Raw genomic sequence first — 10,579 nt, forward strand, 5'->3', positions numbered from 1 at the left:
AGAGAAGAGAAGAGAAGAGAAGAGAAGAGAAGAGAAGAGAAGAGAAGAGAAGAGAAGAGAAGAGAAGAGAAGAGAAGAGAAGAGAAGAGGAGAGAAATCATGGGGTCACATTTGCTGCATTCTGCTAGTTACCAGAGTTACAAACCCACCCAGATTCTGGAAGAGAGAAATTATGCCCCTGTCCCCTGTCTTATTGATATGGGAGAGACAAGATTCCAGAAAAACCTAAGTTAGAAATTATTGTTCCATTTCTGGAAAATATAGTTGGCCACCACAAAAGTAGTCATCATTTTCATAGTTCTGATATACAAAAGTTTCAATTACACACAAAAACCAGTTCCCCAATAACACATTTCCAAGGTTAGTTACCATAATGTATGTGAATAACCAAGAAGGGAGAGTGAGGTCTTGCCTCATTCATAACTGTCTAATTTTGTACCATGAGCACTTATTACAGACTCAAAAACTAAACTAAAAAACATTGATTTACAAGGTAGGTGTGGTAACACATGACTCCAATCCTAAAACAATCCCAGGTTCAAGGTCACCCTCAACTCCATAGTGAGTTTGAGGCTACCCTGAGTTATGTAAAGCTTGTCTCAAACCAAAACAAAATAAAACAAAAAACTGCATACTAATGTTTATCTAGAAATAAGAAAAATAAGAATATTTCAGATTTCTGTTCTTAAAAATTATAGCACCTGAAGTCATGTGTGTTAAGAGTTTACAGTCAGCCGGGCATGGTGGTGCATGCCTTTAATCCCAGCACTCGGGAGGCAGAGACAGATGGATTTCTGAGTTCGAGGCCAGCCTGATACAAAGTGAGTGCCAGGACAGCCAGGGCTACACAGAGAAACCCTGTCTCAAAAAACCAAAAAAAAAAAAAAAAAAAGAGTTCACAGTCTGTCTATGTAAACATTTATCTATCTATCTATCTATTAGTTTTTTTAATGTAGTTTGGACATATATTCCTGTAAAATCATAATACATGAGACTTTTCTTATAAATATGTCAATCTACCATAGTGTTGGGTGTTGCAATAAATATTTTAGACAGGGTCTCACTGTAGTGATTATGCTGGCCTTACAAGTGTGCCACCAAGCCTGGTCATAAATATCCTTTTTTGTTTTTTATTTTTTTATTAATTTATTTATTCACTTTACATGCCGGTAGCAGCCACCACTCTCACCTCTACAGACAGTCCCACTCTTACAAATCCCACCCCCACCACCATCTCTCTTTCACCTCAGAGAAAAGGAAGCCCTTGGTTACCACTCCACCCTGGGACATCTAGTCCAAGCATAACTAAGCACTACCTCTCCACTGAGGCCCAACCAGGCAGTCCAGGTAGTGGAAGGGATCCAATGTAAAGTAACTGAGTCAAAGACAGCCTCTGCTCCAATTGTTAGGGGGTCCCACATAAAGACCAAGCTGCCCACCTGCTATAAATGTGTAGGGGGCTTAAGTCCAGCCCCTGCATACTCTTTGGTTGGTGGTTTACTCTCTGTGAGCCCCCATGGATCCAAGCTAGTTGACTCTGTAGATCTTCTTGACAATCCAGTCTAGATCAGTTCTATCCTCAACTCTTTCTCAAGACTCCCCAAGCTCCACCTGATGTTCAACTGTGGGTCCCTCTATCTGTTTCAGGGTGGGTGGAGCCTCTCAGAGGACAGTTATGCTAGGCAGCTTCTGCAAGCATAACAGAACATCATTAATCATGTCGGGGGTTGAGTCTTGTCCATGGGATGGGTCTCAACTTCGGCCAGCCATTCGATAGTCTCTGCTTCATCTTTGTCCCTGTGCTTCTTGTGGACAAGACAAATTTTGGGTTAAAGATTTTATGGGTGGGTTGTTGTCCTTATTCCTTCACTGGGAGTCCTGCTTAGCTACAGGAGGTGGCCACATCAGGCTCCATATCCCCCACTGCTAGGAGTCTCAGCTAGAGTCACCTTTATAGACTCTCTGAAATCTCTCCCATCCCAGGTCTCTGGCACATTCTCAAAAATCTGCTCCATATTTGCCACCAATTTCCATTCACTCTCCCAGCCCTCTCTCCTGGCTTTCCCTACATCTGATACCCACTCTCACCCACCAGACTCTGTTCCTGTTCCCATTCCCGCTCCTACCTAGTTACTTCCCTCCACCTACCTACAATACCTATTTTATTTTCCTTTCTGAGTGAGATTCAAGCATCCATCCTTAGGTCTTCCTTCTTGTTTTGCTTCTTTGGGTCCTCTTGAATATAGTGTGATTATCCTGTACTTTATGGTTAATATCTACTTGTAAGTGAGTACATACCATGCATGTCCTTTTGCCTGCAAACTTCTTGATGTCCTTGTTTTTAATAGCTGAGTAGTATCTCATTGTATAAATGAACCACATTTTCTTTGTCCACTCTTCAGTTGAGAGACATAGTTTCCAGTTTCTGGCTATTACAAATTAAGCCACTATGAATCTAACTGAGCAATTGTCCTTGTGGTATGGTGGATCATATGCCCAGGACTTGAGATAGAACTATTCCTAACTTTCTGAAAAACCACTGTACTGGCTGGTTTTGTGTCAACTTGATACAAGCTGGAGTTATCACAGAGAAAGGAGCTTCAGTTGAGAAAATGCCTCCATGAGATCCATCTGTATGGCATTTTCTCAATCAGTGATCAAGGGTGAAGGGCCCCTTGTGGGTGGTGCCATCCCTGGGCTGGTAGTCTTGGGTTCTATAAGAAAGCAAACTGAGGGGCTAGTGAGATGGCTCAGTGGGTAAGAGCACCCAACTGCTCTTCCGAAGGTCAGGAGTTCAAATCCCAGCAATCACATGGTGGCTCACAACCATCCTTAATGAGATCTGGCTCCCTCTTCTGGAGTGTCTGAGGACAGCTACAGTGTACTTACATATAATAAATAAATAAGATTATTTTAAAAAAGAAAGAAGAGAAAGCAAGCTGAGCAAGCCAGGGGAAGCAAGCCAGTAAGAAACATCCCTCCAAGGCCTCTGCATCAGCTCCTACTTCCTGACCTGCTTGAGTTCTAGTCCTGACTGCCTTTGGTGATGAACAGCAATGTGGAAGTGTAAGCTGAATAAATCCTTTCCTCCCCAACTTGCTTCTTGGTCATGATGTTTATGCAGGAATAGAAACCCTAAGACAACCACCAAAATGATCCAGAGGTGGTTGTACAAATTTTCACTACCCTCGCCAGCATCAGCTATCACTTGAGTTTTTTATCTTAGACATTCTGACAGGTATGAGATGGAACCTTAAAGTCATTCTTCATTCATCCATTCTGTTTTTTTTTTTTTTTTTTTTTGGTTTTTGTTTTTTGAGACAGGGTTTCTCTGTGTAGCCCTGGCTGTCCTAGAACTCACTCTGTAGACCAGACTGGCCTCTAACTTAACATCTGCCTCTGCCTCCCAAGTGCTGGTATTAAAGGCATATGCCACCATACCTGGCTCATTCATCTTTTTATAAGGCCAAACCACATGATGTCTATATAAATATGTTAAAACATTTGTTAAAATTGAGGAAGAAGTACTCCCATTATAGTTTTTGTTTCTGGGAAGAAAAATTGTAGTATCGATGTTCAGTTTTTTGATGAATCCAGAGATTGTTCTCCAAGTTCAAATGCAGGCAGTAGAACACAGTGTTAGTTGGTGTCATGTACTTTACTCCTCTTGTCTCCTGCTTTACCTTTTTCTGTTGCTCAAATAAAGACCTGGCATTGTTTTCTTTAGCTATTTATAGTTGGAGAAGGGATCTCAATACTCATACTTTCATGAGAGCCCTTGGACCACTTAGAAATGAAAAGCGCCAGCAAATGAGAGCAAAGTGCTGTATTTTACAGTCCTAAAGCCTTCGCAATGATACAAGTCCTGTACATAGAAGAACTAGGACAGCAACCAGATTTAGAAAAGTCCTGCATGTCTTCCTTCAGTCCCTTTATCTGAACTTGCCACCATTTGCCAGGGTTGAGACAAAGCTTCAATTCTGTCCTCTTAGAAACAATGAAATTTCACAATGCACAATGCTTGCAAAACCCTTCTACCGTAGAACAATGCAATGTTTACTTTCCTGTTCAAATACTCTTCTTATAAATTAGGTTAGTTCACAGGCAACAAAACAAATGCAGTCAAGAGCAAAGCCAGAGGATCTGGGCTTTAGCCACAGCAATGTTAAGAAAGCTGACTAGCCAGCCTGATACATGCCTGGGACCAGAAGTAAACTGCCTTTGAGCATCTATTATGGTTCCTATCTTTAATTTTTTCTTTTTTAAAAATTTTTATTAGATATTTTCTTTTTCTTTATTTACATTTCAAATGTTGTCCCCTTTCCCAGTTTCCCCTATGGAAACACCCTATCCCATCCTCCCTCCCCCTGCTTTTATGAGGGTGTTCCCCCACCCACACACCCGTTCCTATTTCCCCAGCCTGGCATTCCCCTACACTGGAGCATTGAGCCTTTACAGGACCAAGGGCCTCTCCTCCCAGTGATGACCGACAAGTCCATCCTCTGCTACATATGGGGCTAAAGCCATGGGTCTCTTCATGTGTATTCTTTGGTTGGTGGTTTAGTCCCTGGGAGCTCTTGGGGGATCTGATTGGTTGATATTGTTATTCCTCCTTCAGATCATTCAGTCCTTTCTCTAGCTCCTCCATTGGGGCTAGAGACCCCATGCTCAGTCCAATAGTTGGCTGTGAGTATCCACCTCAGTATTTGTCATGCTTTGGCACAGCATCTCACGAGACAGCTATATTCAGCAAGCACTTCTTGGCATCTATATAGTGTCTGGGTTTGGTAACTGTATATGGGATGGACCCCTAGGTGGGGCAGTCTTTGGATGGCCTTTCCTTCAGTCTCTGCTCCCCACTTTTTCTCTGTATCTCCTCCCATGGGTATTTTGTTCCCCCTTCTAAGAAGGACCAAAGTATCCACACTTGGTCTTCCTTCTTCTTGAGCATCATGTGATCTGTGAATTCTATCTTGGGTATTTCAAGATTATGGACTAATATCCACTTATCAATGAGTGCATATCATGTGTGTTCTTTTGTGATTGGGTTACCTCACTCAGGATGGTGTTTTCTAGTTGCATCCATTTGCCTAAGAATTTTATGAAGTAATTGTTTTTAATAGTTGAGTAGTACTTTATTGTGTAAATGTACCACATTTTCTGTATCCATTCCTCTGTTAAAGGACATCTGGATTCTTTCCAGCTTCTGGCTATTATAAATAAGGCTGCTATGAACATAGTGGAGCATGTGCCCCTGTTATATGTTGAAGCATCTTTTGAGTATATGCCCAGGAGTGTTATAACTGGGTCCTTGGGTAATACTATGTCCAATTTTCTAAGCAACTGCCAGACTGATTTCCAGAGTGGTTGTACCAACTTGCAATGGAGGAGTGTTCCTCTTTCTCCACATCCTTGCCAACATCTGCTGTCACCTGAGTTTTTCATCTTGGCCATTCTGACTGATGTGAGATAGAATCTCAGGGTCGTTTTGATTTGCATTTCCCTGATGACTAAGGATGTTGAACATTTCTTTAGGTGTGTCTCAGCCATTTGGTATTCCTCAGTTGAAAATTCTTTATATAGCTCTGTACCTCATTGTTTTAATAGGGTTATTTGGTTCTCATGGAGAGAGAGGAGGTCTGCAATGGAGATTTTACAAAGATACAACTTCTTAATTTTTGTATAACCAGGTTTAATTCCTTTCTTTTGAAACCACTCATAACTCACAGTGGTTCTAGTGACTTTGTGAGTTCTAGGTTGGCACAGACCTTTTTGTTTGAGTCAGGGTCTCATGTAGCACAGGCCACAAGGTCAGGGCAAACAAGGTTTATACAGCAAGATCCAAGCCTGGCAAGTTTACCATAGCCTGACTTTCACTGTAAATAGTGTAGGTGAACATTTAATGTTGGGAGTAAGGATGCAACTTCTTTGGTAGGGTGTTGTATAGTATATATGGGGCCCTGGGTTCTATATGCACAGCACTGCATACAGTGGGTGTGATGGGATGTGTGTGCATGCACTTGTGGACACAATGTTTTCTAGTTTTGTATATAAATAATTATAATATTTGGCTTAGAGTTTACATTCAAAGAAGAAAGTCTCCTCTCTCTCTCTCTCTCTCTCTCTCTCTCTCTCTCTCTNCTCTCTCTCTCTCTCTCTCTCTCTCTCTCTCTCTCTCTCTCTCTCTGGATCTCACATAGCCAATGTTGGCCTCTAATTCTCTCTGTAGCTGAAGATGATCTTGACCTTCTGATCCTCCTGAGTTCTTAGATAAGAGTGTGCACCCTCACAGCTAGTTTTGTGGTGCTGCGGCTTTGTGCATGCTACATGCTGAACTACCTCTGCAAACCCAAAAGATTCTTTTTATTATACATATTTTATACTGCTAGAGCAATAATAGACTATTTTTGAAAATCTGTACTGGCCTGAACAGGGCCGATGAAAAATGGAAGTGGGTGTTGGTTGAGTAGAGGCTGTGATCTAAGAAAAGAAGTACTAGAATCGCAGAGGACTGTTGAGTTTGACATGGGAATTTGCCAGTCTCTGAAATCAAAATGGAAAGAAAACTCAAAATGGAAAATGGCTCATTCAACAAATATATTTCATAAGCCTACAACTGTCATTTTTTGTGTCAGAGGTTAAGTTTCAGTTTCTGTACCTTGTTGTATATTTTTAGGTATTCCACAATGTGATAAAATCTTATACACACACACAAATAAGTTAGATGTAGAAATCATTGATCATAATCACTGCCTTTGGGAAATTAAATTAAAGGTCATTTTCAAATATATATCAAGTTTAAGACCATTCTGAGCTACATGAGACCTTTCACACACACACACACATACACACACGCACACGCACACACAGCCAGGTGTAGTGGTCCAAGCCGTCAATCTCAGCACTCTGGAGACAGAGGCTGGTGGATTTCTGTGAGTTCAAGTCCTGCCAAGGATAGATAGTTTCTCAAAAAGAAAAAAAAGCTGTGTGTGTGAATATATATATATGTGTGTGTGTGTATACATATAAGAGTGTTTGCCCACATTCAGAAGTCAATTGTTTTCTCTTGACTTGTTTCTCTATCACTAGATGAGTCCTAATTAAACATCAGAAGCACAGGACCTTATTTATTGGTAAACTTTGGTTCAGATACTAAACACTTCTACTTAACCATAGTACCCTAGCCATAGCACTATGGTTTGTGTTTCAGTATTATATATAGTGTCTATAAAACAAAGTATATCAGCCACCCTAGTCATTGATACTCCATTTTAGTTGGTTTTATATCTGCATTCACAGAAATGTCTACTCAAAGCCTCATTCCATTGTTTGCTTGTTTGACCAATTTATTATTATCTGAGTGTCTTTCTTTCCTTTCTGTTTTTTCTTCCTTCATTCTCTTTTATCTCCGTTTTTCTTTTCTTTGGTTTTTTGAAACAGAAGTCATATGTCCCAGGCTGGTGGTGAGCTTGCTATATATCCAAGGATGGCCTTGATCTTCCTGCCTGTACTTCCAAGAGCTAAGGTTACAGGTATGGTCTATTGTATTTCTTTCTTTGTGGGACAGAGTATTGCTTTATAGCCCAGATTAGCTTTGAACAACTCCTCCTCCTCCTCCTCTTCCTCCTCCTCCTTCCCTCAACCTCCCAAATTCTGGGATTCCAGACAAGTGCCTACTCAGTTGGTTTGGGTTTTATCTTTTCAGATTTGGTTTGTTGGTTGGTTGGTTTTGATAGTTTGTTGTTGTTGTTGTTGTTTTGTTATTATCTTTATTTGTTGGTTTGGTTTGGTTCTTTCTAAGACATGATTTTATTTTGCTAAGCCAGGCCTTAAACTCACTATGAGCTCAAGAGGAATCGCTAAATTCCCAATCCTGTAACTCCCAAGTGCTGAATTAAAAGGATGTGCTACCATACTGAGTTGGGTTGTTCTTCATCATCAACGATCATTAATTATCAACGTCATTAATGGTCATTATCATCATCAATCATCATCTCTTCTCTCTTCAAATGTCTCTAAGTTAACAGACTTAGAGACAGTTGTAGAAACTTTGATGTGTAAGTTTTATTCTTATATTTTGCTTCCTTTGAAGCTTCCCTTTTGCTCACAGACGGCCACAGGGGGAGCATAATGCCCAGTATCTATTCACTTTCAAACACCTTTCTCCAGATATAATTCATAAACAATACAGTTCTCTTATTTAATGTGTACTGTCTGGTGATGTTTAGTATATTTACAGGGTTATATGACAAGTGCTATTATCAAATTCTGGAATATTTCCATCATCCAAACAGAAATGGATTTTTATTAACCAACACAGCTCATCCCTCTCCCTCCAGTTCTTGGTAAACAGTATGGATCTATCTAATGTAGATATTCCATATAAATTAACTGTATAATGTGTGGTCTTTTGTGCCTGGCTTATTCCACTGAATATACTGGGGTTTTTTATTTTTATGTTAACTTATTGTGTGTGTGTTTTGGTATTTTGACCAGATATTTTGACCAGTGTTGGGCTCCTAAGCTAAATGAGGGATTATGGTAGGACACTGAACATACCGTAGACACTTCTCAGAGAGTGTGACAGGAGTGGGGCTACTTCATACCCAAATCAGGCTTGGACCTACTCAAACCTGTAGAAACAAAGGACACTTCGTGATAAAGTTAGTTAAACTTCTGTTTTCACACCAGAGAACTGGCTTCTCAGAAATCATGTGACCCGCCAGTCTACTAATCTAGCTGATAAGCTTGGAATTTTCATGGGCCCAGTGGGGCACTTCCTCCCTTGTCCTGCCCTTGTCCCCCAACTGTATAAACTTGTTCCACTATATCAATCAATGTGCTGCCCTGTGAAACAGTTTACCTGAGCTGTAACTCTCTACCACCTGAGACCCTGCTCCTCAGCTCCTCAGCTCCTCAGCATCCTGAGACCACTGGTACACAATGACTGATGGGGGCAGGGGAGACACATGTGTATTTGTGCATCACTTGCATTCCTGTCCCCAGTGAGGCCAGAAGAGAGTGTCAGATTGCCTGGAACTAGAATTATGGATGTTTATGATCCACCATGAGGACACTGGGAATCGAACCCAAGTCCTCTGGAATAACAGCCAGTAAGTGTTCATAACCACTGAGCCATTTCTCCAGCCACTAGTATAAAATATTTAAGGTTCTTTCATAAAGTACTCATGCTTGAAACTTCATTGCATTTTATTGTTGAAATATTTTTTCCTTTCATTTTCTTTGGTTCTGAGGATTGAACCTAGAGCCATATTTATGTTGGCAAACATTATAGTGCTGAAGTGTGTCCCCAGCCCTGACAATATTCTTCAATGTGAATATGCCACCTCCAATTGTCTCCTCGATGATTGGGAGATATTTGGTTACAGTTTAGCATGCTGCTAATAACATTAGATCCATCAACTTCTTGGTGTTTGTTTTGTTTTGCTTTTAGTTGTATTTTGAGACAGTCTTTTATGTAGTCTAAGGCTGGCCCTTAACTCTCTATGTAGCTGAGGCCATCCTTGAACTCCTGATCCTCTTATTGCTATCTCCCAAGTGCAAATGAGCCACCAAACCCCACGTTAGATTGCAGCTAATGCCTCAAAGCGCCCTATTGTTCTAAACAGAATTCTATGTAAGCTCCCTTATGTCTGTAACAAACTGTTATAAACAGAAGAAGTCTGAATCCCTGCATCAGATGGCAATACCTATTTTTGGACTTAAGGAGAATAATCAGGCTCCAATTGCTGGGAGCTCTCTCAGTACCCATATGAGGGGTCCTGGGGAAGACATTTAATTACAAACAAAATGAAACATGTGGTCATCCTTATTGGGACTTAGTGCAGGAGAAAATAGAAATCCACTTCTTTCCTCCACGCGCTTTCCGGTTCCCGTTCAAGCAAATGTTCCAAGAGTTCCTGACTCACCAGGTAACTATTATTTTACATACCTTCATTTAACAGAAAGCAATCATTATCTTAATTCTTGCCTAACTGGAAATACATGGTATTTCCATATGTTCTTGCTTTAGAGCACATCTTGTGTAAATTTCTAGTACTAGCTATGCAGCAGGCCACCTTGCTCACGCTGAAAGCCTCTGCTCCACAGGGTGGCAGTGTAGCACTCCCCAGACCCAAAGCTTTCCACGGACTGCAGGTGAAGCACAACTAATAGAAACATCTTTGGATCACCTACGTGCTCTCTCAGAAAAAACGGCAATGGTCGCCACCTGTCCGCGAGAGCAATGACTTCCTCCTATTCCAGAGCTACTGCCCTGCCTCCAGACTCTCCGGTCAAGAAAAGACAGGGAAGTCTGAACAAACTTCTCAATGGCTGTAATTGACTCAACTCTTTTATAAAACATCATAAAGGTTATTTTTCTGACAGAAGGATAGAAGTCTTAAAATCACAAAACTAAATATTTTCAGCCTTTTCTCACCAAAAAAATATATGTTTTGTACTGCACATGAAAGACCCACAACGTGAGGACTCCCCCACATTCTGACTCAGGAGAGGCAACACCCCAAAATCACCCACAAGAAACGATCTTGCTGCAACTGCAAGAGGATTTTTATTC

This window comes from Mus caroli, chromosome 10 (assembly GCF_900094665.2).
Source record: "Mus caroli chromosome 10, CAROLI_EIJ_v1.1, whole genome shotgun sequence".
Lineage (NCBI taxonomy): Eukaryota > Metazoa > Chordata > Mammalia > Rodentia > Muridae > Mus > Mus caroli.